The 27322-nt window shown below is 44.4% G+C and overlaps 1 pseudogene; it reads left to right on the top strand.

Moving 5' to 3' along the window:
- Positions 1-13026: 13026 nt before the first annotated feature.
- On the top strand, positions 13027-20058 carry LOC119921372 (annotated as a pseudogene).
- The last annotated feature ends 7264 nt before the right edge of the window (positions 20059-27322 follow it).

Genomic DNA, 27322 nt, shown 5'->3' with positions numbered 1-27322 from the left:
AGTAGGATGGCCCGAGATAGTAGAGCCCTGTGAGCTATGCTGGAGGTAGAGGCAGGAAGGAGCAGAACGGCAAAGGAAAATTCCCCCTCTAAATTGTAAGCTTTTTGTGGGTGGGGATTGAGTCTATGACTCTACTGCATTGAATTTTCCCAAGTGTTTAGTCCAGTGCTCTGTACACAGAAAGAGCTCAATGAATACGATTGAATGAATGAATACCATCACCTGACTGGGTGCTTGATTGGTCTTCCAGTATTTATTTATCATGAGTAAATTCTGGCATCCCCACTTCCCCTTCATCTTCTGTCTCACCTTCCCCTCATCTCGACACCTCCTCCTCTCCTCCACTGTTTTCCCAGCACTAGGTCCCAGGTAGTGCACTGCTTTGCATCTCAGATCTAGGACCTCAGAGTAGAGGGTCGGCAACATATCACAAGGATCCTCAAAGATGGGGGAGTGCGGGGACATTAAATTCAGCTGCAACCATGACCTGGGTGACACTGTGCATGCTGAGAGCTCTCTCCAATCTGATGGCCCTAGCCACTGGTGACTGATCATGTCTTCCATGATGACAGGCCTAATCACAGACAACTGGCACAGATTTAAATTTTGCTCTGGGGCTTATCTTACAGCAAGTCATTTCTACTCTGGAGAGGAGAGGCTGAAGTTTCTCACAGGAATGGGCAGCTTGTCCCTTTAACTCAATCTCAGATACAGGTTAATTGGTCCATGATACAGGGAAACGATGGGGAGATTATAATCGGGCAGGAGTCAGCAGACCTAGGCCTTCCCAGACTGAGCACCCCTTATCCTCTCCTCCTCCCCATCCCCCTGCCCTACCTCCTTTCCCTCCCACAGCGCTTGTTCATATTTTTACAGATCTATTACTCTATTTAATTTACTTGTATATATTTACTATTCTATTTATTTTCTTACTAATGTGCATATAGCTTTATTTCTATTTGTTCTGACGATTTTGAACCTGTCTACATGTTTTGTTTTGTTGTCTGTCTCCTTTTTCTATACTGTGAGACCATTGTTAGGTAGGGACCATCTCTATATGTTGCCGACTTGTACTTCCCAAGCGCTTAGTACAGTACTCTGCACACAATAAGCACTCAATAATTCCGATTGAATGAATGAACATTTGGCTCATCTTGATTCTAGGAGTGATTCCTTGGCGTAAGTACCCACTTCATGGGGCACTTCATGGTAACTAAAGTACTTTCTCAAAGCTTTCTGGACAGAGAGTAGTTTGCCTCTCCATCCTCCTTTGACCCGTGAAAGAGCTGCAGGGGAATCAAGATGTTAGGCTCCTTGCCCTCTGGTGGTAAAAAGTAGCTTAACTAGTCTAGGGACCAGAAGGGGCCCCTCTATTTTTATAGGACAGCAACTTGTCCCTTTCCCCCTGCCTACCACCTTGCAACCTCCCCAGCGCTTAGAACAGTGCTTTGCACATAGTAAGCGCTTAATAAATGCCGTCATTATTATTATTACCAGCTGGCATTAGGCAGGCAAGCCACACTGAGTAGGGAAGAATAGTCTCTTCTCTCGGACTCTAAGCTTCTCAATCACTGGGTCAGCAGTGAAGAGCTACATACCAAGCAGGGAGTTATGGGGGAAAAGGACAGGAGGAGCCAGGGGCTGAATTCTCTATTTGAACTGAGGAAAAATATTTGCCTCCCATGAGCACCTGGGTCTAGAAGTAGGGGCAGCAGTAGCAGCAGCAGCAGTAGCAGCGACAGCAGAGGAGGAAGGCATTGGTATGATGTGACAAGAGGCAGGAGCTTTTGCTGCTCAGGAACCCAACCTCCTGTCTTTGCAAATGAATCAGGAATAGTAAATCAGTCAATCAATGATATTTAATAATAATAATAATGATAATAATAACAATAATAATGGCATTTGTTAAGCGCTTACTATGTGCAAAGCACTGTTCTAAGCGCTGGGGAGGATATGAGGTGATCAGACTGTCCCACATGGGGCTCACAATCTTCATCCCCATTTTACAGATGAGGTAACTGAGGCACAGAGAATTTACATGACTGGCCCAAAGTCACACAGCTGGCTATTTGCAAAGCCGGCATTTGAACCCATGACCTCTGACTCTCAAGCCCGTGCTCTTTCCATTGAGCCATGCTGCTTCTCTGTGTATGATCTTTTGAGATCTTACAGTATCTCAATATATCTTATTGAGATCATACTGTGTGTAGAGGAGTAGATTGAGCTTCAAAGCTCTCCATCACCATGCCCCCTCCTACCTCACCTCCCTTCTCTCCTTCTGCAGCTCAGTTCACACACTCTGCTTCTCTGATGCTAACCTCTTCACAGTGCCTCGTTCTTGCCTGTCCCACCATCGACCCCTGGCGCACATCCTACCTCTGGCCTGGAATGCCCTCCCTCCTCTCATCCACCAAACTAGTCACTTCCCCCTTCAAAGCCCTACTGCAGCATGGCTCAGTGGATAGGGCACGGGCTTGAGAGTCAGAGATCATGGGTTCTAATCCCGGCTCTGCCATTTTTCAGCTGTGTGACTTTGGGCTGAAAGTCACTTCTCTGGGCCTCGGTTACCTCATTTGTAAAATGGGGATTAAGACTGTGAGCCCCACGTGGGACAACTTGATCACCTTATATCCCCCCAGCGCTTTGAACAGTGCTTAACACATAGTAAGCACTTAACAAATGCCATCATTATTATTACCATTATTATTACTGAAGGTTCACCTCCTCCAGGAGGCCTTTCCAAACTGAGCCCCTTTTTTCTTCTGCTCCTCCTCCCCTCCCAATCACCCCTACTCCCTCCCTCTGCTCTACCGCCCTCCCCACCCCACTGCACTTGTGTGTATATGTATATACCTATTATACTATTTATTTTATTAATGATGTGTATATACCTATTATTCTATTTATTTATATTAATCCTATTGATGCCTCTCTTCTTGTTTTGTTTTGTTGTCTGTCTCCCCACTTCAAGACTGTGAGCCCATTATTGGGTAGGTATTTTCTCTGTCTGTTGCCGAATTGTCCTTTTCAAGCGCTTAGTACAGTGCTCAAGAAATATGAAAGAAAGAAAGAAAGAAAGAAAGAAAGAAAGAAAGAAAGAAAGAGAGAAAAAGAAAGAAAGAAAAAGAATGGATGAATTCGGGTCTTAGGAGAGATATATAACAGAGTTAGTAGAATTGTAAAAATAAATTACAGAGATGTACATAACTGCTGTGGGACTGAGGGTGGGATGAATACAGTATACACATCCAAGTTCAGGGGTGATATAGAAGGGAGAAGGAGTAGGAAAAATAAGGGCTTAGTTAGGGATGGCCTCCCGGAGAAGATGTGATTTTAATAAGGCTTTGAAGGTGGAGAGAACGGTGGTCTGTCATGCATGAAAGGGGAGTGAACTCCAAGTCAGAGGCAGGATGTCAGCGAGAGGTCTGCGGTGAGATATATGATGAGCTTGAGTTGCAGCAAGTATGTTGGTATAAAAGGAGTGAAGTGAGCATGTTGGAATTCCTAGGAAATCAGTGAAGCAATATAGGTGGAAGATAGATTGTTGAGTGCTTTATAGGCAATGGTAGGAGGTTCCTTTTGATGTAGAGGTGGATGGAAAATCACTGAAGGTTCTAGCAGAGTAGGGAAACATGGAATAAATGGTTATTTAGAAAAATGATTAGGGCAGCAGAGTGAAGTACGTACTGGAGTGGGGAGAGACAGGAGGCAGGGAGGTCAGCAGTGATGCTGATGCAGTAATTAAGGTGCGTTAGGTTAAATGCTTGGATCAGCATAGTAGCAGTTTGGATGGATAGGAAAAAGTGGATTTAAGTGATACGAAGGAAGAACTGACAGAATTTGGTGACACTGAATATGTGCGTAGAATGAGAGGGATGAGTCAAGGATAATACCACGTTTATGGCCTTCTGGGAGAGGGAGGATGGTAGTGTGGAGCTGTCTACAGCTAATGAGTTTATTCTTCCTGCTGCCTCTTTTTCTATTCCCCCACCCCCCACTTCTGGTGAGGAAGGAAAGGATTAAGGATGAGATGCTCCCGATGAGGGAGCTTCCCTATTTCCAGAGGGACCAGCTTCCCTGAATAACAGCAAGTCAAGTGGATTTTGGGTAAAAGAGCATGGGACACCTCGAGACAATATTAAGACACCTCGAGCCTTGCTAGCATCAATTAGAAATTGACTTAGATCCCCACTAAAATGTAGATGTGACTGTCCACCTGTAAACTGACCTGTAATCTTACCACAGTGATCCAACAAGCAGTGGCAAAGATGACTATTTTTACATAGACACTTGTTTCAGTTGTCATGCAACTAGGCACATAGTAAGCCGGTGCAGTAAACTATGTGGGTGTAAGGGAAGTAACCAACATTGCTGGGCCCTCAGGCTAGCTTCAAGGCAAATCATGGGGGAATGGAAGGCAGTTTTTTTCTTCATTCATTCATTCATTCATTCAATCGTATTTATTGAGCGCTTACTGTGTGCAAAGTCCTGTACTAGGTGCATGGAAAGTACATTTCAGCAATAAAGAGAGACAATCCCTGCCTCGCTGGGCTTACAGTCTAGAAGGGGGAAGACAGACACTGAAAGAAGTAAACAGGCATTGATATAAATAAATAGAATTACAGATATACACACAACAAAGCAAGTAAACAGGCATCAACATAAATAAATAGAGTCATAGATTTAAACATATATACATAAATGCTGTGGGGTGGGGGGTGTCAAGGTGATGCAGAAGGGAGGGGGAGCAGAGGAAAAGGGAGGATTAGTCTGGAAAAGCCTTTTCGAGAAGGTAATCCTTCAGTAGGGCTTTGTAGTGGGCCCTACTGAGAGCTCACCTCCTCCAGGAGGCCTTCCCAGACTGAGCCCCCTCCTTCCTCTCCCCGTCGTCCCTCTCTCCATGCCCCCGTCTTACCTCCTTCCCTTCCCCACAGTACCGGTATATATGTATATATGTTTTTACATAGTTATTACTCTATTTATTTATTTTACTTATACATATTTATTCTATTTATTTTATTTTGTTAATATGTTTGGTTTTGTTCTCTGTCTCCCCCTTCTAGACTGTGAGCCCACTGTTAGGTAGGGACTGTCTCTATATGTTGCCAACTTGTACTTCCCAAGCGCTTAGTACAGTGCTCTGCACACAGTAAGCACTCAATAAATATGATTGACTGATTGATTGAAGAGTGATTGGCAGATTTGAGGAGGGAGGGCGTTCTCAGCCAAAGGTAAGATGTGGGCCGGGGTAGATGGGGGGACAGACAAGAATGAGGCACAGTGAGAAGGTTAACACCAGAAGAGTGGAGTGTGCAGGCTGGGATGTAGAAGGAGAGAAGGGAGGTGAGGTAAGGGGGGCAAGATGATGGAGAGCTTTGAAGCCAGTAGTGGAGTTTTTGCTTGATATGGGGGTTGATAGGCAACCACTGAAGATTTGTGAGGATGGGGGTGACATGCCCTGAACGTTCCTATAGAAAGATAATCCGAGCAGCAGAGTGACATATGGGTCTTTGGGTCTTTCATACAGGGGTTTTTCTACAGGAGATTTTCTACAGCGTCATTCTTAGGGGGCTCTCTGCTGGGGGACAAGTGTCTGCTAGGGAAATCAGGAAATAAACTCAGCCCTAGTCACATAACAGTGTCACTTGATGTTGGACAATTTAGATTTGCTGAAGTCCAGTACCCAAATGCCACTGGCACGTGGGGAACACCCCATGACTCCCTCCAGTTATGACCCCATGTCCCTCCTTCTATTCTTCTCCAAACTCCTTGAGCAAGTTGTCTACACCCGCTGTCTCAAATTCCACTCCTCCAAGTCTCTCCTTGGCCCCCTACTGTCTGGCTTCCTTCCCCTTCACTTCATACCCTTTCAAAGGTTACCAATGATCTGCTTCTTGTCAAATCCAATGGTTTCTACTCCATCCTAATCCTCCACCTCTCAGCTCCCTCTGACACTGTGGACCACCCCTTCTCCTGGAAACATTAACCAACTTTGTCTTCACTGACTCTCTGAGTTCTCTTATCTCTCTATCCTTTCATTCTCAGCCTCTTTCACAGGCTCCTTCTCTGTTTCCACTCCCTAACTGCGTGGGTCCCTGAAGGATCAGTTCTGGGCCCCTTTCTATTCTCCATCTACACCCTTGGAGAACTCATTCACTCCCATGGCTTCAGCTACCACCTCTGTGTGGATGATACCCAAATCTACAGCTCCAGCACTTATCTCTCTCCCTCTCTCCCTTCTTGCATTTCCTCCTGTCTTCAATATATCTACTTGGATGTCCTCCCATCACCTCAAACTTATGTCCAAAACAGAACTCCTTATCTTCTCACCCAAACCCGATCCTTCCTCGGACTTTCCCATTATTGCAGACAGCCCTACCATCCTTCTTGTTTCACAAACCCGTAACCTTGGCATTATCCTTGACTCTTATCGTTCCACCCACATGTTCAATCCATCACTAAATCCCGTTGGTTCCACCTTCACAACATAGCTAAAATCCTGTCCTTTCCTTTCCATCCAAACTGCTACCACGGTAATAAAATCACTCATCCTATCCCACCTGGATTACTGTATCAGCTTCCTTGCTGACCTCCCAGCCTACAGTCTCTCCCTACACCAGCTCACACTTTATTCTGATGACCAGATCATTTTTCTACAAAAATATTCGACATGCCTTCCCTTTCTTCAAGAAACTCCAGTGGTTGCCCATCCACTTCTGCATCAAATAAAAGTCTTCACCATTGGCTTTAAAGCACTCCACCACATATTCCATCACCTTGCCCCTTCTTACCTCACCTCACTTCTCTCTTTCTACAACCCAGACCACATACTTTGCTCCTCTAGTGCTAACCTTCTCACTGTGCCTCGATCTTGCCTATCTCACTGCTGACCCCTACCCCACATGATGCCTCTGTCCTGGAAAACACTTCCTCCTCATATCTGGTAGACAATTACTCTCTCCCCCTTCAAAGCCTTATTGAAGACACGTCTCTTTCAAGAAGCCTTCCCAGACTAAGCCCTGCCTTTCCTCATCTCCCGCTCCCTTCAGTATCACCCTGACCTGCTCCTTTTGCCCTCCCCGACTGGCCCAGGCCCCAGCACTTATGTACATATCTATAATTTGTTTGTATTCTTGTCTGCCTCCCCACATCTAGACTGTAAGCTCATTGTGGGCAGGAAATGTGTCGGTTTATTGTTGTATTGTACTCTCCCAAGCACTTAGTATAGTGCCTTTCACATAGCATGCACTCAGTAAATACAAATGAATGAATGAACCGGGGGAAAAGTCACTTGGTGTCCTGGCTAAAACACTCCCCTTCTATTTCTTTCCTCTTCGTTTTCTCCCTCTTCTCTTTTATTACATTTTATGATTGGCTTTATACACGTCAAGTGCACAACGGTTTAATTTCCATTGACTTGAGCACAAAAAGTTTGCAGATCCTGAATTAAGGGATAATTGACAGAAAGGGGACTTGTCACATGGTCCCTCTAGTATCTCTTGGAGCTTTTTTTCAGGCATTTAACATTTCCTGGGATGGTCCATTAGTCTGATCAGGATGACATCGCTGATGGTCTTATGTAACTTCATCTCAGACAACAGTTTGTCATCCTGCCCCAGAAATTTACTTTACAAAATCTCTTGCTAACCTTCCCAAGTCCAGTGATGAAGGTACCAAGCTTTGTTTAAAACCAACTCACCACCTTGCTCAGGCCTCCAAAATACCACCCAACCACACCCATGCCTGAGCAACCTACTATATTTATCCTCAATCCTCACTCTTAAGTACAGGCAAAGTTTGGGTGTATTTCAACAGCTTAACATTGGATAAATTTTCCCATAGACTTACATGTAATAAATTGGGATCCATTCCAAAACCTCAGAAAAAATAAAATGAAATGTCTTGTTTATGTCCTTCATACTGTTATATTTAGCTCCTTCGTTAAAAGGAGTTGTAGTATACTTATGAAGGCTTGCAAGAGGCTGCAAAAGTACTAAATTGTTTTGTTGACTATGATAGTAGGTAATGAATTTAGAGAAGAATTTTTCCAGTTTAGATTGGACAACTGTCATCTTGTTTTCCTGAAGTATATTGTAGCAAGCCACCTCCTTTGGAACACCTCTTCACACTTTTGAACTCTTTCCATCAGAGTCTCCCTCAATTATTATATGAATTCAAGAGTTGTTTTTAAATTGTATGATTTCAAAACCCCAAAATTTTAGCTGATCATGAAGAGATAACAATTTCTTAATTTGAGCACCCAGTATGTCTAGAAATGAGTCATTGAATTATTGAAGTATTAGACAATAGAGCTGTAACTATGGTTGTACATGTCATGGCCTAGTGGAAGCAGTATAGCCTAGTGGAAAGAGCACAGGCCTGGGAGTCAGAGGACATGGGTTCTAATCCCAGCTCTACTACCTGTTTGCTGTGTGACCTTGGGTAAATCACTTCACTTCTTTCTGCCTGAGTTACCTCATCTGTAAAATAGGAATTAAGACTGTGAGCCCCATGTGGGACAGGGACTCTATCATTCATTCATTTGTTCAGTTGGATTTACTGAGTGCTTACTGTGTGCAAAGCACTGTACTAAGTGCTTGGGAGAGTACAATAGAACAAAAAAACAGACACATTCCTGCCCACAATGAGCTCACAGTCTAAAGGGGGAGGCAGACAGTAATATAAATAAACAAACAAATAAATAAATAAACAAATAAATAAATAAGTAAATAAATAAATAAATAAATAAATTACAGGTGTACACAGATACATACATCTGTGTTGTGGGGATGGAGGGAGGATGAATGAAGGAACAAGTAAGAGCAGTGCAGAAGGGAGTGGGAGGAGGGGAGAGGAGGGCTTAGTCAGGAAAGACCTCTTGGAGGAGTTGTGCCTTTAAATAAGGTTTTGAAGTGGGGGAGAACAATTATCTGCCTGATGTGAGGAGGGAGGGCATTCCAGGCCAGCGGTAGGATTTGATCAAGAAGTCGATAGTGAGATAGACGAGACTAAGGTAGAGTGAGAAGGTTAGCTTAGGGGAACAAAGTGTGCAGAAAGGGTTGTTGTAGGAGAACAGTGAGATGAGATAGGAGGGGGCAAGGTGATTAAGTCCGTTAAAGCCAATGGTGAGCAGTTTTGGTTTGATACAGAGGTGGATGAGCAACTACTGGTGTTTCTTGAGAATGGGGAAATGTGGTCCTAACGTTTTTGAAGGAAATTGTTTCAGGCAGCAAAATGGAGTATGGACTGGAGTGGGGAGAGACAGGAGGCAGTCTGTTGTATCAGGTAGATATCAGGTAGATACAACCTGAATCACTTGTATCTACTCCAACACTTAGAACAGTGCTTGACACATTGTAAGTGCTTAACAAATGTCATAATTATTGTTATTATCATCATCGCTACTATTATTATTCTTATGTGGCTGAAACCTGATATAAGCACGCATGCAGGGTAGCCTAGTAACAAGCAGCATGGCCTAGTGGAAAGAGCATGGGTCTAGGAGTCAGAAAACCTGTGTACTAATCCCATCATATGACCCTGGGCACTGTAATGGCAGCTCCTGCGCTTCACACACGGCTGCCCAGAGGCGGAGGTGGCACCGAAGCCCCGGGCCTCCCTACGGCCAGATGAGATAACTGAGGCCCAGAGAAGTGAAGTGATTTGCCCAAAGTCACACAGCTGACAAGCGGCAGAGACAGGATTTGAACCCATGAACTCTGAATCCCCAGCCCGGGCCCTGTCCACTGAGCCACGCTGCTTCTCCATTTTCTATTTATAGAAATATTTTCTATTTTCTATTCTCTATATTTGTACAGATTTATTACTCAATTTATTTTACTTGTACATATTTACTATTTATTTTGTTAATGATGTGCATATAGCTATAATTCAATTTTTCGGATGGTTTTGACACCTGTCTACATGTTTTGTTTTGTTGTCAGTCTCCCCCTTCTAGACTGTGAGCCCGTTGTTGGGTAGGGATCGTCTCTCTCTACTGAGAGCTCACTTCCTTCAGAAGGCCTTGCTGGACTGAGCTCCCCATCTCCCCCCCACCCTTCCTCCTTCCCCTCCCCACAGCACTTGTATATATATGTACAGATTTATCCCTCTATTTATTTGACTTGTACATATTTACTATATTTATTTTATTAATGCTGTGCTTATAGTTATAATTCTATTTGTTCTGACCATTTTGACGCCTGTCTACTTGTTTTGTTCTGTTGTCTGTCTCCCCCTTCTAGACTGTGAGTACGGTGTTGGGTAGGGAACATCTCTATATGTTGCTGACTTGTACTTCCCAGGCACTTAGTACAGTGCTCTGCACATAGTAACTGCTTAATAAATATGATTGAATGAATAAATGAATAATAATAATTGTGTTTTTGTTAAGCACTTACTATGTGCCAAGCTCTGTACTACGTACAGGAGTAGATACAAGATAATCGAGTTACACACAATCCCTGTCCCACATGGGACTCACAGTCTAAGTAGGAGGGAAAACAGGTATTGAACAGGATATTCTCCCTGAAGTATATTTGAAGTTAAATTGCAAGTTACTTGAGGTGTGGGATCATGTCTTATATTGATGGTGATGGGAGCCTATCAATCAATCAATCAATCAAGAACACTCATTGGGCACCTACTACATGCTTCAGAGTGGGTACTATAGCCTGATGCCTTCCTAAGAACATAGTAGGTGCTTAATAATAATAATAACTGTAGCATTTGTCAGGCCAAGCACTGTACACTGGGGGTAGATACAGATCATCAAGTCCCACAAGGGGCTCACAGTTTAAATAGGACAGCAACCAGGTATTGCATCCCCATTCTGCAGATGAGGGCACTGAGGCACAAGGTTAAGTAGCTTGCCCAAGATCACACAGCAGTTAAGTGGCAGAGTCGGGATTAGAACCTAGGTCCTCTGACTCCTGGGCCTGTGCTCCTTTCACTAGGCCATGCTGCTTCTCTGTAGAGTGTAAATTCCTTTAGGGCATGGATCATATCTACCAACTCTAGTAGATTACACACCGTCCCCCCTTTCCCCCACACCACAAGAACCCAGCATAGTGCTCTACACACAGAAAGCACAAAATGAAATCTCTTGATTAACTGACATCATCTTCATTTGGTTTCAGATTTCAAAAGCAAATAATATTTTCTTAAAACCTGAATTTCTTTCAAGACAATGATCCACAATGAGCCCTCCAGCCATTTATGGCTTAAGAAGGTTGGAATAAAAAGAGAAATGTATAATGAATGCAAAGGCAATTCAAACCAAACACTGCACAAAAGATACACATTTTCAAAATACACTTAAATGCTCTAATAATTTCCAACTTCTAAATGATGCAACCAACATTTAACTTTATGAACCCTTTATTCTCTATTTTTGCTGGATTTGTGCAGAAGTGAGGTTTACACAGAGGTGTAAACCAATTCTTGGTTTCTTGTTATTCTCATAGCCAAAGGTGCAAAACATCACCGATAAATCAATCGTGTTTATTGAACACTTACTGAGTGCAGGGCGCTGAACTAAGCACTTGGGGAGTACAACACAACAATATTACAGGCACATTCCATGCCCACAACAAACCGCCAGATCACATTAGTGTTCATTCACTTGTTTTGAATTTGGCATGCTCCATTAAAATTACTTTACTTCTCTGTGGCTCAGTTCCCTCATCTGCAAAATGGGGATTCAATACCTGTTCTCCCTGCTAATTAGAATGTGAATCCCGTGTGGGACCTGATTATCTTATATCTACCCCAGTGCTTTGTATAGTGCTTGGCACATAGTAAGCACTTAACAAATACCACATTTGTGATTACTACCCTGTACTCCAGTAATATAGCACATTCAACAAACCTTTACTTGATATTTGGGATTTTCACATGCTCTGAATATAGTAAACACTCAATAAAGATCATTTATTTTTTGATTGGCAGAATTCTCAAAAGGGAATCTCTGAAAAGCATTTCAAAAGCTGCATCTCTTAAATGAGTTTAAGTATTAGAAGTCCCCTCATACCTACTATACCTTTCCTGCCCAACACTATGATTCATACCAGATTCTGAGTCATATAAACAGACAATATCCTGAAAGTGATCCTTTTCTTCATCATAATATCCTTCAAATGTTAGAGGATACACTTAGTGCTAGTATCTTTCGGCTCTCACACTCAAGCCATTGCAAAATCCTAATGTTTTTTCCTCCACATTTCCCTGCTCTGCCTCTTCTTCTCCATCCCAAGTCACCACTCTGATGCATCTCATAACAGTCTTCTTGTTTTTCTCCAGACTTTTGCCTCATCCAATGTACAACCAGCTGCTGCCTGGATCACCTCTCCACTTCTCAAAATCCTCTAGTTGCTAAACCTATTTTCCATCACATCAATAAAAAAACTCTGTACCATTGGTTTGAACGCTGTTGCCAGCTTTTCCCATCTTGCATACCAGCACTCTTCACCAGGTAACTTCCCAAGTTCACTTACTGTACCTTGATCTTGATTCTCCCACCTACTGCCCGATTAACAAATATCATCATTATTATGTTCATGTTCTTTCTCCTGCTCACAATATTTGTAAATAATCAATGTTTACTTATCTCTCTTCTTTAAGGCAGAGACCATATCTTTTGTTTCTTGTGTACTCTTCCAAGGATTTAGTTCTGCCTACAGTAGGTGGTCTATGAATACTATGTGTTGATTGATCGAGTGATTAAGGGACACAAAAATTTGAAACATGAATCATTTGAAATATTGAAATATCTTTTAGACTGTGAGCCCACTGTTGGGTAGGGACTGTCTCTATATGTTGCCAATTTGTACTTCCCAAGCGCTTAGTACAGTGCTCTGCACATAGTAAGTGCTCAATAAATATGATTGATGATGATGATGATTGAAAACTGAAAAGTGCTCTCCTTTCTCCTCCTTTCTCCTTTCTCTCTTTCTCCTTCCTCAATCCTCCCTACCCCCAGGGTGCTCTGCAGGAGGCTTCTTCTGATTATACTGGATAATCAAGACAATGAACACCCCTGAGATCTCTTTTGGGATGATGATTCTGTTACAGTTCAGCCTCGGGGTCTCAGTGAATGTTTTCCTCCTTCTGTTTTATGGCCACATGATTTCTGCCAGCCACATGCCCAGCTCCTCAGATTTGATTCTTACCCAGCTAACCTTGGCTAACACCATAATTCTGCTCACCAGGGGAATCCCAGAGATCATGTTAACTTGAGACTGTGAAATTTCCTCGATTATATTGGATGTAAACTCCTCATGTACCTTTATTGAGTGGCCCGTAGCTTCGGAATCTGCATCACCTGCCTCCTGAGCATCTTCCAAGCCATCACCATCAGTCCCAGCACCTCCCAGTGGGCAGGACTCAAAGTTAAATGACAAAAGTGCATCCTTCCCTCCTCTGTCCTCTCCTGGATCTTCAATATGTTAATCAATATTGAAGGTCTCATAGATATTAAAGGCCCCCAGAACAGTAGCTGCGTTCAAATCATATTGGATCTCAAATATTGCTTAAAGGTTCAAATAAGTGCAGTAACCACCCTAATAATTGCAGTTGTGCTCAGCTTCTGGGACTTATTCTCTGCGGAGCTCATGAACGTGGCCAGTGGCTACATGGTGTTTGTCCTGCACAGACACCACCGGAAAGTCCAGCACCTCCATACACCAAGTCATTCCCCCAGACTGATGCCAAAGGTCAGAGCAGCCGAAAGAGTCATTACTCTGGCCACCCTCTATGTTTTCCTTTATGGACAGCAGTCAATCATGCTGAGTGTTATAATGAACATGAAAAAGAATTCTTCACTGATAATGAATAGCCATGTGGTGTTGGGATTCACCTTCTCAGCTGTGAGTCTATTCCACATGATTTACAGTGACAAGAGAATGAGACGGTTCTGGAAAAAACAATCTCCTTTTCCTAACACAGATCCCTTGTAAGGTCCAGGAAAACTATCTGCTCTTCTCACTGAGGTAAAGTCATTAGACTTTCGGATTTGGGCATCACTGATCCAGTGTCAGATGTTCTGTGTCACTTCCCCACAGGCTTAAGACAGGACCAGATAAAGGCTTCCAAAAAAGTGTCACAAGTAACACTTTGTGACAGAGAATGTTGGGTGCAGATTATGATAAATTATTTTACCCAATATGTAAATTATTTTGACCAATTCTGTAAATCCTGTCTCTGTTTACATTCCCTCCCCAGACACCCTAGATGTTTCCCAAAGCTTACCCCCATGGACCTCCAAAGGAAGTATCTGCTTCTCCCCATGGCACCCCAGCCCTACATCTCAAGCCCCTTTGTCTCCCTCTCATTCCCCGACGGTGCCATTAATGGCTTTTAGAAAAGATATCCACGTTCATTTAAATAATTAGAACCTAGGCTAAGAAGAGTCTGGGATACAGGACAGCAGTGAGTACTAAAGGAGGAGCTGGAGAAGACCCCGTAAGTGTGAGTTTGGGGGGGATGAGAAAAAGGGCAAAAGTACTAGGGAAGTCAGTGAATTGTATGTATTGAGCAATTGTATTGTATTTTGTTATTTTGTGCAAAACACTGTACTAAACACTTGGGAGAATGCAATATAACAATATACATATCAAGAGCGCTGACTGAAATGCTTGCTCTGTCTGGCCTCCCCAGGCTGCTAAAGATTCACCTTACCCATATTCATGCTTCCCTTGGATAAAATCCTTGGATGAACCTCACCCAGATTTCTGATCCCCTGGGGCAGGATCTCTAGATTTACCTCCTCCTAATTCCTGGCCCCTGGGATCTGCAGATTCACACCACCGGGTAGCCCTAATTGATGGGGAGCGTCTACTGGATCAGGCACTCAGTGACAAGCACAAAGCCACCAAACCCACCACTGTATATAGCAGAAAGCTGTATTTCATACTTAATCTAATTTAAAAAGGGGTAAATGCCTATACACATATACATTCACACACATAGATTATTACAAATTAGCTATCCATCTAACTGGCTTCCTCAAGTTTGTACAGATGCTCCCATGTCAGAGGAGTTCAAATAGTCCAGTTGCCCTCAGCATGTCATCGTGTGCTTTGGCTGCGACCGCAGTAGGCATCTCAGTGCATTTCATAGATGGTTTTTGCCATGGCCCGGGGAAAGGTCTTTCCCTTTTTTATCAGTTGTTTCAGGGTAGTTGCAGTGAGGAGTCCTGACTTGCTGCTCTTGTTGCCTGCTGTCTCAAGCTCATTTCCAGGGGAAATCCTCCCCTGGTGGGCACATCTGGCAGTGTTTCTCCTGCCCTACAGCAGGGAAACTCAATAAATTCCCTGACTTGCTCCCTTTGCTCTTCCCCCTTCCCCCAACGCCACAGCATTTATGTATATCTCTGTAGTTTTATTTATGTGTATTGATGTTTGTTACACACACACCCATCTGGACTGTGAGCTAGTTGTGGGGAGGGAATGCCACCGTTTATTGTTGTATTGTACTTTCCCAAGTGCTTAGTACAGTGCTTTGCACAGAGTAAGCTCTTAAAGAATATGATTGAATGAATGAATGAATAAGTGAATGAATGAATGCTGGGAAACAAGATGTGATAATAAAACACAGCTCTCCCCCATCTTGGGAGGTTTTATGTGCTTCCTGTGGCCCCTTGGCTAACTGAGATAGCCCTGCTTAGAGTGGTGTAAGATTGAAAGATTGTAAGATTGAAGTCTTAATCCCCATTTTACAGATGAGGTAACTCAGATACAGAGAAGTGAAGTGCCTTGCCCAAAGTCACTCAGCAGAAAACTGGCAGAGCCAGGACTAGAACCCAAGTCTTTCGACTCCTTGGCCCATGCCCTATTCACTAGGCCATGCTGCTTCTCAGATTGGGTGAGGTAGCAATTGAAGTAACAATTGCATAGGGACAGGAAAGGCACGTTACAGTAAGGAGGTATATATACCTGTATATGTGTATATATGTTTGTACGTATTTATTACTCTATTTATTTTACTTGTACATATTTATTCTATTGATTTTATTTTGTTAATATGTTTTGTTTTGTTGTCTGTCTCCCCCTTCTAGACTGTAAGCCCGCTGTTGGGTAGGGACTGTCTCTATATGTTGCCAACTTGTACTTCCCAAGCGCTTAGTACAGTGCTCTGCACACAGTAAGTGCTCAATAAATACGATTGAATGAATGAATGAATGAATGAATGAATGAATGAAAGAGTTATCGGGACTGTACATACAACGTTGTGCACCAATGCCAACCCAGGTCTCTGTTACCCTCCCCCTCCTCAGGCTTGTGGCCTGGGCAGAGAGGTGAGATCCGCATAGTCTCCAACCCAGAACCCCATGCACAGACCCTTTTCTGCCTCGGGGCATCTCCAGGGGGCTACTTACATGGAGCCCTGCCCAAAGGCAAAAAGTTCTTCCTCATCGTTCCTTCCCCTCCCTGGCTCCAAACTTCGGTCTGGGTTGAGCTCTGCTGAGGTGTGGGGAGAGAGATTCAAGCTGTCTTGTTGGCCCCCTGCGGTCCAAGGTGGCCCCATAGCGCAGTAAGCGCACGCCCCAACACCTTGATGCACCTCCCCTCCCCCAGGCCACATGCTCTAAGATGGCGGATCGGGCCATGAGGCGGAGAGCAATGGCCCATTGGAGGCGGGTCTAAGAGTGATGAATAGAAGCCATTGGACAACAAGGGATGCCACCTTTGTGCTCGACCGCCAATGAGAAGCCCCGGAAACTGACGGACAGCATGGGGACTAATGAGGGTTTGCTCCTGTGGGAGCATCTTTCAGAGGGCCGTGGGGAGCTGCCTGTGTCATCCAGGGGCGGATTTATGCAAATAAAAGGATGTGTTAAAGCCTCACCCTTGAAAGCCTCCTGTGCTCTGTATGTGGACTGCACAACCCGTGGGCCAGTCAGTCCGCTGGCCATTCTGTGCCTGGATTGGTGGTTTTTTTCTGAGCCCTCCCAGGAGGGAGTGGGATTAAAGGTGCCTGACGTGGAGCGAGCTGTGTTGTGTGTCTTCTTTACACTACCCCACCCCGGGAGTGGGAGCAGTCCCCAACCTCAGTGGTAAGCGGCATGTCTAAAACCACAGAGCTCTGAAGGACAACCAGGAGGATGGCCTGCACTTCCTTAATGAGCCGAGGACTTTGCTTGTTCAGTTAAGAACTGCCTTATTAATTTGGCAATGCCACTTATGCCATGTATAGCTCTACCTGCCATAGGTGGCAGGTGAAAAGGTGGTCGCAGAAGCAAGGTAGAAAAGGTCCTGATCCCCTGGGGTGGGACCCGTAGATTCACCTCCTCCTAATTCCTGGCCCCTGCGATGAGATCTGTAGATTCACACCACACACTGGGCAGCACTAATTAATGGGGAGTTTCTACTGGATCAGGCACTCAGTGACAAGCACAAAGTGAAACCAAACCCTACACTTAAGGTGAAAAAAATTTTGGTTGCCACAGACCAATACCACTCTTAGTGGGAGCGAGTGAATTTGGTCCAGGGGATAATAGTAATAATAATGACTGTAATATTTGTTAAGTCTATGTGCTAGGCACTGTACTGAGCACTGGGGTGGATACAATCAAATTGGGTTGGACACACTCCCTGTCCAACGTGGGGCTCACCGTGTCAGTCCCCGTTTTACAGATTAGGTAATTGAGGCACAGAGAAGTGAAGTGACTTGCCCAAGATCACACGGCAGATAAGGAGCAGAGCCGGGACCCATGACCTTCTGACTCCCAGGCCTGTGCTCCATCCACTATGTCATACTGCTTCTCACTACACAATGGTGCTTTTCATGGTGTACTCTCCCAGACAGGTACAGATAGAAGCCCCAACCAATGACTGGGGCCTGCTATTAAAGGTTCATGAGGGGCTTTACAGACCCTGAGGAATAGTGCTAGCCCCAGTGTCAAGAGTCCCTTCTGAGTATCAATTTCTCAGTAGTTCTGCGGTTCCTACTTGGGGTTGCTGTTATTCATAAGTTCATACAACTTTAAGGTTATCTTCTGATGGCTCCAGAACTTGCTTAGTATGGGACGGGTGAATCCAAGTGCTCGGTCCTCGAGACTTTACCCCAGTTCTTGTAGTTAGCAACATCTGGTATGGTTCCTTCTTCTGTGGCTCAAGGGCGTTCTTTCGTGTGACTGACTAAACAAGTACCCAGTCGCCTGGTTTGAATGTGTGGTTCTGATTGTGGTCTGGTTTTGGCAGAGCTTGTTGCACCTACGAATGTAAGGATTGAAACCATTATTCAACAAATTACAATAATCCTATACGGCATCATCAGTAAGGACTATGTTCTGCCTTTCCCAGTTCATAGGAGGGGATATAGGGAGATGCATGGACCCTCCTCATCTGAACTTCATCTGAGCTCAAGTCTGCCTTTTAGTTAGGTGTGTTTTGCAGACCAAAGAGGACCAAGGGGAGGAATTCTGGCCTTTTCGATCTAGTGTCGGAGAATAGCTTTGCTTATCTTTTTTTTTTCATGGTACCACTGTACCATTCTACTAGGCCCGCAGATGGTGGGTGATAAGAGCAATGGAAATGATGTTTTATACCTAGCCCTTTACAAACATCTCTATTTGTCCAAAAAAATGAGTATCGGAGTCACTATTGATACTGGCAGGTAACCTGAATCGAGAATAAATTTCCTTAAAAGCAACTTTGCTGCTTTCTTGCTGCCCGCCTGTCAGCAGCAGAATGCCTCAATCCATCCTCAGGAGCCCAGACCCTGTGATTCCTGGAACCTGCAATCTGCCACACCACCCATCAGCTCGGACCCAACTCACTGCACTGAGTGCAGCACCATGTGGTAGGCACCAGCAGATTCCACTAGACATTAAGATACAGACAGACTGAAAATGGCCGGAAATGAGACCTAGCCATTCAGGAATAGCATTTTCGGGGCATTTCTAGGCAGCAGATGGTCACTTGTTTCTGTGCTGCAGACCACTAGAAGTGGCGGGGTGACACTTAGAGGGCCAAGCATCTCTCCATTTCCCCTTTCTCTTCCTGCCCAATCAATCAATCAATCAATCAATCAATCAATCATATTTATTGAGCGATTACTGTGTGTAGAGCTCTGTACTAAGCGCTTGGGAAGTACAAGTAGGCAACATATAGAGACAGTCCTTACTCAACAGTGGGCTCACAGTCCAAAAGGGGGAGACAGAGAACAAAACTAAACATACTAACAAAATAAAATAAATAGAATAGATATGTTCAAGTGAAACAAACAAATAAATAAATAAATAGAGTAATAAATATGTACAAGCATATATACATATATACAGGTGCTGGGGGAAGGGAAGGAGGTAAGATGGGGGAATGGAGACGGGGACGAGTGGGAGAGGAAGGGAGGGGCTCAGTCTGGGAAGGCCTCCTGGAGGAGGCCAGAGGGAGAGGAGAAGGAGAGTGAGGAGCGGGGAGGTGACCCAGGGATTGATTCCTTAGAGATATTCTTCATTTGCATAGTCTTCTCTGTGACAGCATACACAGTGCCCCCTCCATCTCCCCACTCCCAGCCCTCCATCATTCTGAGGCATTGGCCCTACGTGCTCCTGTTAAGAGTGAGACTCTGGGGAGTCCGTTCCCCTATCTCCTATAGAAGTAGCGTGGCTGAGTGGAAAAGAGCCCGGGCTTTGGAGTCAGAGGTCATGGATTCAAATCCTGGCTCTGCCAATTGTCAGCTGTGTGACTTTGGGCAAGTCACTTAACTTCTCTGTGCCTCAGTTCCCACATCTGTAAAATGGGTATTAAGACTGTGAGCCCCACGTGGGACAACCTGAACACCTCGTAACCTCCCCAGCGCTTAGAACAGTGCTTTGCACATAGTAAGCGCTTACTAAATGCCATTATTATTATTATTATTATTACTATTACTATTATTATTATTATTGCATATGAGCACAGGATGAAACTCGGAGTAAAGTGGAGTCACTTGGGAAGGGCCCGGGCTGCCAATGGCTGAGTAGACACCAAACCTTTGTGCTGCAGCTGTCCCTGTAATGGGACATCCCTTTCAAGGCTGTTTGCCAGGACCCTGGAGAGGAGCCAGGAGCTGGGCTGAGGGCAAACAGCAGCAAAACTGGGACATTCCTTCTGCTTTTGTTCCTGAGGGAGAGAGATGAGGAGGGGGAGGGAAAGGAGTATTTGTATGGTTCTCTCCAAACAGCAGCTTGCACAGTTTCCAGGGAAGTACGTTATGGAAGGAGAAGGAGAAAGAGGTGGAGAACAAGGAAGAGAAGTTGGAGAAGAAGGAAGACGAGGAGGAAAATAGAGAACAGGAAGAAAGGACTGAACTGTGGGATGGTTCCCAGGGTGGAGACAATGTGATGAGGACAGAAGAGTTAGAGATTAGCCCCTTAAGAGATGAGCCTGATCAACTGAGGAAGCATTTCCTGCCAAGCTCTTTCCTGGATGGGTGAATCTGGTCCAAATCTTTAGTGAGTGTGTGGGCCCTGGCAAAGAAATTTGGTGTCCTGTATGGGAAGAAAGCATTTCCCAAAGATGGGAGCTCCCGGGAAAAATTCCTGCTCATCCTGTCATTCCTGTCATCTCTACTTGGATGCCCCACTGCCATTTCAACCTTAACATGTCCGAAGCAGAAACCTTCATTGTCCCACCCAAACCCTGTCCTCTCCTTGGTTGTCCCACCATTGTAAACATCAACATCTTCCTCCTTGTCTTACAGACTCATTATGCTTGACTCATCTCTCTCACTCAACCACATATTAGTCTTTCATCAAACCTGCTGATTCTACTTTCACAGGATTTCTGAAATCCACCTTTTCTCCTTCATCCAAACTGCTTCCACACTCATCTAATCACTTATCATATCGCATCTTGAGTTCTGAATCATCCTCCACACTGGCCTCCCTGCCTCCTATCTCTCCCCATTCCAGTCCATACTTCACTCTGCTGCCTAGATCATTTTTCTCAAAAGTCATTCAGTCCATATTTCCTCATCCCTCAAAACCCTGGTGTGCTTGTCCACCTACCTCTGCATCAAACAGAAACTCCTTACTAACTCATCCTCGGCCCTGAGGTCAATGAGACCCCGTAGCCAGAAGGATCATGATGTTCTCAGCCAATCACTACCAGGCTCGAGCTGTCTGTCAGCCCAGAGCTCTGCTGAGCCACTACTGACACAGCCTCTACTGGGGATGGAGTGAAGGGAGAAAAGACAAGGAACACAAGAAGAGGAACATTTGATATAAAAAAAGAAAAAGAAAACACAAGAATAAAAGAAAACAAAGAAAGGTGGTCAGACAAAGTCTGGTGATCAAAAAACAAAGGCAAAAATAACCAGAAACTTAGTTAGAACTGTTGTATCTGAACCCTTCAAGGAAGAACAGCACTACCAACCTAGAAAATCTGTGAGAGCAGTCTTCAAAGAACCGACCTCATTTCACTAGCCCTTCCATTCCTGCTCCACTCCAAATCCTCCTCCATCCAACCCTTCCCTATCCACCAACCATCCCCTCCCTCCATTCCCCCTCAACAGCCTCAGCCAAGTATGACCTGTAGGACTCTCACTCCATCGTGGGGAAGTTTCCTTTCATCCTTTATATGTTCCTGACAGAGTCACTTCTCCTCACCATTCCTGAAACCTGGGTCACCCCAGATGACACTCTCTGCCCTGCTGTTCTCTACTTAGAGAGAATAATCTATTCCCACTTCCCAAGATTCACTGAGAAGGGAAGGAACTGATTTCTTTCCTGTGCCCCAGGGCCACTTTCATACCATTCCACTTCCCTCATCCCTCTCTTTCCCTCCCTTTGAATCCCATATCATCCATCTCTATGACATGCTTCAGTTACTAGTCTACCCCTTCCAAGGCCCCTAATACAAATCTCTTAACAACTTTGATCCCTTTCTCACATTCCTTTTCTCTTTTTCCATCCCTACATAAGTCCCTGGGGACATGAATATCCATGTACATATCCTGGTTGACCCATCTACTACCCGCTTCCTGTTACTCCTCAACTTCAGTGACTACCTAGTCCAGCCTCTTCCATTCACCAACTTGGCCACACTCTTGATCTCATCATTTCTAGTCATTTCACAATCTCCAATTCATTCACTCTTGAATTATATTTATTGAGCACTTACACTGCAAACAAATAACTGTACTAAGCACTTGGGAGAATACATATAACATCAATAAAGAATAATAATGATAATAATAATGATGGTATTTGTTAAGCACTTACTATGTGTCATGCACTGCTCTAAGCATTGGGATAGATACGAGGTTATAAGGTTGTCCCACTTGGGGCTCACAATCTTAATCCCCATTTTGCAGACGAGGTGACTGAGGCACAGAGAAATTAGGTGACTTTTCTTTCATTCATTCAATCGTATTTATTGAGCTCTTACTTCTGTGCAGAGCACTGTACTAAGCACTTGGGAAGTACAAGTTGGCAACATATAGAGAAGGTCCCTACCCAACAACGGGCTCACAGTCTAGAAGGGGGAGACAGACAACAAAACAAAACATGTGGACAGGTGTCAAGTCATCAGAATAAATAGAAGTAAAGCTAGAAGCACATCATTAACAAAATTAATATAGTAAATATGTACAAGTAAAATAGAGTAATAAATCTGTAAAAACATATATAAAAGGTGCTGTGGGGAGGGGAAGGAAGTAAGGCAGGGGGGATGGGGTGGAGGAGAGGAAAAAGGGGACTCGGTCTGAGAAGGCCTCCTGGAGGAGGTGAGCTCTCAGTAGGGCTTTGAAGGAAGGAAGAGAGCTAGCTTGGTGGATGTGCAGAGGGACTTGCCCAAAGTCACACAGTTTACAAGTGGTGGGCCCAGGAATAGAACCCATGACCTCTGATTCCCAAGCCCGTGCTATTTCCACCAAAGAAAAGAAGCATGGCTTAGAGGAAAGAGGGAGGGCAAGAGGAAAGTGAAAAGAGGACGTGGGGTCTAATTCTGGCTCCTCCATTTGTCTGTTGTATGACCTTGGGCAAGCCACTTAACTTGTCTGTGCCTCATTTACCTTATCTGTAAAATGGGGATTAAGACTGTGAGTCCTACGTGGGACAACCTGATTACCTCGTATCTACCCCAGGGCTTGGCACATATCAAGTGCTCAACAAATACCATTGCTTTTATTATTATTATTTCCAATCCAGTGCCATTAATTCTGAAATTCCACGCTCCGGCCGAAACCTCCTCAACTGCTCTCTTTCCACCCATTCATTCCTCGCAAATCTGTCCTGTTCCCCAAAAGAGTCCTCTGATCTTTTGACCCCCTCTAATTTTCCAAAAACATCATGCCCTATTTGGTTTCCATGCCCAAACTACTTTCTTTTTCTGCACAAATTGACACCCAAAGCACCATCCTCTCCACTGAATTCAACTCCCTCACTTCCATATTCCTCCACTCCTCTCAGACCACCAACCCACAACCCTGAATCACCTCCAACAGTACAAGTCAAGCGCTTAGTACAGTGCTCTGCACACAGTAAGCGCTCAATAAATACGATTGATGATGAATCTCCACTGTATGCTTCCTCCGCTCCTGTTGAAGGGTGCAGTTTGCAATTTACTAAACAATGAGTTAAATAGGATGCCCTTCAACATATATCACTTCCTCTGATCATAATCATACAGGCTGATTAGCCCAGAGCAAAGACCACCCTGAATAACTATGGACACAACTGCAGGGATGCCAGGTGGGATATCTTCTCAGATTAGAACAAAGAGAGGAACTGTAGTTGGTAGATTTGGGCAAGGATGTGGAAGAAGCTCAATGTGATGGTCAACAAGAATAGTATAAAGACTGGGGGAAATCTCCTGTTGATGCTGCTAACTGTAATCTGAAGGGATGACAGAAACAGCCGGGCTGGAGGAGACCTTTTAGTCGGGGACACTCATGCTGGTCTCAGCCCCTACCAGTCATCACTTGGTAGGAGGAATCTTATGGCCCCCGCGTTGAGTGCTTAATCCCGTTGTTCCTGGGTTGAGAATTTAATTGTGTCTGAAATCTTGTGGCCCTTGGGTTGGAGGGTTTAATGGAAGGAGGATCCTCTACCATTAATGATTTGTGCATGCTAATAAATGTTCTAATAATTGTTTTCTTACTATAATACTGCACACTGTGGTATGTTCCTTCGGTAAACCTGAGTCATGAACCCCCTCATCCCTAACTGGCTTTATCAGGATGGAACACCTGTGCATGAGCTGCGGAACGCTGCTGATGGAAATCCAGGCACTGGATTGATTTCATCCATTTCAAAATTATCATCACAAGCTTCAATTCTGATCTCTCCTCTGCCTGACAATACTTCTCCGTCTTCATTGATTCTCATGCCTATTTTCCACGACAGGTATTTCAAACCCCTGTTCCCCTACCCCCATCTTTTGCCTCTATTGACCTGGCCATATACGTTACCAGTAAAATTGTAATTATCAGGTATAATCCCTAAAATCTCTGCACATCATCTTCACTCCCTCTCGCCTCCTGCCTGCTCTTTGACTCATTCATCTTTCCCACCAGTATCTCAGTGCCTCCTCTCAAAATCCACCCACTCCATCTGCACCAGCCACCCTATCCATTTTCACCTTATCGAAACACTTGCCCTCTCTCATCTTCCCTCCCCAACAACCATTTTCACCATTCACTTTTAAATAGCTTCTTCCCTACAATTTCCAGACATGATCATCAATCAATCAATTAATTGTATTCGTTAAACTGGTGTTTAAAGCACTGAACTAAGCATTTGGGCGAGTACACTATAACAATATAAAGGACATTTTACCTGCCCACAACGATCATATAGTCTAGAGGGGGAGACAGACATTAGTGTAAATAAGTAAATTATGGATATGAACATAAGTGTTTTAAGGTTGAGGGAGGTGAGAATAAAGGGAGCAAATCAGGGAAAAGCAGAAGGGAGTGAGAGAGAAGAAATTGAGGGCTTAGTCAGGGAAAGCCTCTTGGAGGAGATGTGCTTTCAACAGGCCTTTGAACGGGGGGAGAATAATTGTCAAATACGAAGAGGGAGGGCATTCCAGGCCAAAGATAGGACTTGTGCGAGAGGATGGTGTTGAGATAGATGAGATCGAGGTACAGCGAGTAGGTTGGTATTAATGGAGTGAAGTGCATGGGCAGAGTTGCAGTAAGAGGAAAGTGGGATGAGGTAGGAGGGGCAAGGTGATTAAAGCCTATGGTAAGGAGTTTCTGTTTGATGCGGAGGTGGATGGGCAACCACTGATCATATATGCCCTTGCCTAAAAAAAATCCCTTCACTATCAAGTGATTAAAAGGTAGAAATCCAAGTTAAAATGTGAAGCAGAAGGAAGAGGGAGTAAGAGAAATGAGGGCTTAGTTGGGGCAGGCGTTTTGAAGATGGAGCGAGTAATGATCTCTCACATATGAAAGGGGAGGGAATTCCAGGCCAAAGGGAGGATGTGGGCACCGAGTCAGTGGCAAGACAGAAAAGATCGAGGAAGAGTGAGTAGGTTGCTGTTAGAGGAGCGAAGAGTTCAGGCTGGGTTGTAGTAGAAAATCAGGGAGGTAAGACAGAACAAAGCAAGCTGACCGAATGTTTTTAAGCCTGTGTAAAGGATTTCCTGTTTGGTGTGGAGGAGGATGGGTAACCACTAGAGGTTCTTGAGAGGTGGGGAGACATGGACTGAACTTTAGCTGGGTGGGAAGGTAAGGAATTTGCTGCCAACCCCTGGCCCACGTCCTGCCTCTGGTATGGAGCATCCTCCTTCTTCGGGTCTGACAGACAATTGCTCTCCCCACATTCAGAGCCTTGTTGAGGGCACATCTTCCCACTTTCAGAGCCTTGTTGATGGCGCATCTCGTAAGGAGGCCTTCCCAGACTAAGCCCCACTTTTCCTCATCTCCCACTCCCTTCTGAGGCACACTGACTTTCTCCTTTTTCTCTTCCCCCTCCCCTCCCAGCCCCACAGAACTTATGTATACATCTGCATTTTTAGAAATTTGTATCGATGTCTGTCTCCCCGTCTCTAGACCGTGAGCTCATTGTGGGCAGGAAATGTCACTGTTCATTGTTGTATTGCACTTTCCCAAGTTCTTACTATCGTGCTCTGCACACAGTAAGTCCTTAGTGAGTGTAACTGAATGAATGAATGAATGAGTTCTGTTCTGAACCTGTTCAGTTTGAGGTTTTGGCAGGACAGTTAGCTAGAAATGTCCTGAAGGCAGAAGTTAATGTGAGACTGTAGAGAAGATAGGTCAGAGCTGGAGAGTTAGATTTGGGAATCATGCATGTAGAAATTGTAGTTGAAGCTATGGGAGTGAATGAGTTCAGTGTCACAATGTCAGTGAAATCAAGGCTAGATCATGTTTCCAGAAGAAGAGGGTGGTCCAGGATGTCACAGGCACCTGAGAAGTTAGAGAACATTAGGATGGAGTAGAGCTTTGGATTTGGCAACAAGGAGATCATTGGAGATCCTAGAGAGGGCGGTGTATTTGGAGTGAACGGGGAGGAAGCCAGAATGGAAGGGATTCAGCAGAGAATTGGCTGAAAAGAAGTGGAGGCAGCAGGCACAGATAACTTGCACAAGGAGTTTGGAAAGGAATAGTAGGAGGGAGATAAAGCAGTAATTGGAGAGAGGCATGGAGTCAAGAGAGGGTTTTGTTGGCTAGGGGATACATGAGCAAGTTTGAAAGCAGTGAGGAAGAAGCCATTGGAAAGGAACGATTGAAGATGATGGTCAGGCAGGGAAGTAGAGTGGAGGCAAGTGTTTTCATAAATTGAGATGGGATGAGGTCGAAGTATAGGTGGAGGGGTAGATTTTAAGAGAAAGCAAGAAATCTCTTCTTGAGGCTCTGCACTGAATATAGGGGGAGTTAAAGAGGGCAGAGGCAGATGAGGAATTGGAAAGGAGCAGGGGATATTTTAGGGAGATTATACCTGATGGTTTCAATTTTATGAATCAAATATGTGGCCAGGTCATTAGGGGCAAGAAATGGGGCAATCGGTGGGACATAATAATAATAATAATAATAATAATAATAATAATAATAATGATAACAATAATGACATTTATGAAGCGCTTACTATGTGCAAAGCACTGTTCTAAGAGCTGAGCACTGGTCTAAGCGCTGGCACTGTTCTAAGCACTGACATAGGATTTGAAGAAGCGGTTAATGAGCAGTGAGCATGAAAGTCGATAAAGATGGAGAAATATAAGCCCAGGCTGCATCCCAGGACAGGCAGTCTGCCAGTAGAATTTGTTTAGCAAAACTCGTGCTTGCCTGAATTACAAACTCCATGTTTTGTTATGGGGGAATGTCTTCTGGGAATTCAGGTTAACAAACAAAAGCATGACATATATAACCTGAC

The sequence above is a fragment of the Tachyglossus aculeatus genome, assembly GCF_015852505.1.
Source record: "Tachyglossus aculeatus isolate mTacAcu1 chromosome 12 unlocalized genomic scaffold, mTacAcu1.pri SUPER_6_unloc_2, whole genome shotgun sequence".
NCBI classification, from domain to species: domain Eukaryota; kingdom Metazoa; phylum Chordata; class Mammalia; order Monotremata; family Tachyglossidae; genus Tachyglossus; species Tachyglossus aculeatus.
This window is presented reverse-complemented; position numbering and strand designations above follow the sequence as displayed.